This window comes from Poecilia latipinna, unplaced genomic scaffold (assembly GCF_001443285.1).
Source record: "Poecilia latipinna isolate Pla-1442-1.1 unplaced genomic scaffold, P_latipinna-1.0 Scaffold877, whole genome shotgun sequence".
In the NCBI taxonomy this organism is placed as follows: domain Eukaryota; kingdom Metazoa; phylum Chordata; class Actinopteri; order Cyprinodontiformes; family Poeciliidae; genus Poecilia; species Poecilia latipinna.
The window spans coordinates 338,980-340,700 of NW_015113493.1; positions in this window are offsets into that span (position 1 = coordinate 338,980).

Consider the following 1,721-nt stretch of genomic DNA (forward strand, 5'->3'; position numbering starts at 1 on the left):
GCACAGTTTTAATAAAATCCTTGGCTGTTTGTGTAATAGAAAATAAGGAAGGCGGCAAGGTGAAGCATGCAGTGGTGGAGAAAGTACTCAAAAAATGTACTTAAGTAAAAGTACAAATACACAGACAAAAATGTACTCAAGTAAAAGTAAAACTACCACATTAACATTTGTACTTAAGTAAAAGTAAAAAAGTACTGGCTTTTAAAAATACTTAAGTATTAAAAGTAAAAGTATTTGCTGAATGCATAACCTAATCCCTAATACAATATCATTAAGTGAACCGATCATATTTAATTGTAATACATTAGAAATGTGCCATTTTAATGAACAATGCCACAGATAAAGCAGCTTTTTATTATGTTTACTCTGTAACATAGTTTAGACTTAGATATGTGATTCTATGCATCATAATTTCAGGGATGGAAACATCTTGTCTCCTGTCCTAACATACCATGAACTTCACTTTTTTGCCACTAGTGGCTTTTATTTTTAAAGAAATCCAACAGAAAGGGGATGGAGAGAAGGTGGGTGGGGGAGGACATGCAACCAAGGAGCCAGTAGCAGAGTTGTAGTCAAGAACACCTTCCCAAGACCAAGTCAAGACCAGCACCCCGCGTGACACAGAAAAATTAAGTTTTACCTTCAAAATTGCTTCTCAAATTGATCTGAAAGATCCACATTCCCATAAAACACCTAGATATTAAATACTTAGTGCCGAAATAAATTTAATCAGTAAAGATCCGTCCAGAAGAATCGGATCGTTCCTGAATGTCATATCATATCAATGCAGACTTTGGTCACAGCGTTGTTCCATATTTGCGACACCTCAGTCAACACCTCCACACAATAATTCAGCGCATGATTGACAACTTTTTTTCATCGCAGATGCAACATGTGTGTCTCTGTACAGCTAGCTTTGCTAGCATCATGTCCACAGATCTTACCTTTCTTTAAGCTTTCCTTACAAGTGACGCTAAAAGTTGGATGAAGTCCCCACCGTCTGTGAAAGCGAAGCGCTGCTGATTTTACATGTCGCCATATCTTATGATTTATGCAGCGCTATTACATTACTGACGATCAGACAGACATCTTCTCCCGCTCAGAGGAAACCACTGCGCATGTCTGGAGCTCCGCGTGCGTAAAGGTGGAGGCGATGGGTGACAACAGACACTATAAGTCACGTTATTGCTTGGATTTTACGGCGCCACCTTAAAACCCTGAACTTCACATTTTAACGGAAAAAAAGAGCAACACGGCTTGGATGTAACGAGTAACGCGACAGTTTTGTAGAAATGTAGTGAAGTAGAAAGTACAGATACTTACTGTAAAATGTAGTGGAGTAAAAGTAGAAAGTATCCATTATTAAATCTACTTAAGTACAGATATATGAAAATTGTACTTAAGTACAGTAACAAAGTACTTGTACTTCGTTACTTCCCACCACTGCCAATAACCAAACCTTCAAAACCCAACCTAACCATAGTAATTATACCTCATACATGTTACTGTTACAGAAAATGATTTGTTAAAAAGATTATATATAAAAATATAAAAATAAGTTTAAAACTGAAAAGCCGAAACCCCCCAAAAAAACAAACAATAATCAAGATATAGCACAGACTGTTACTAGAAAATCTGAAATTATATTATCTATGAAACACATTTTTGACCTGTAGGACTCCGTAATTTTTTTTTTTTTTCAGATTCACTATTTTCCATCC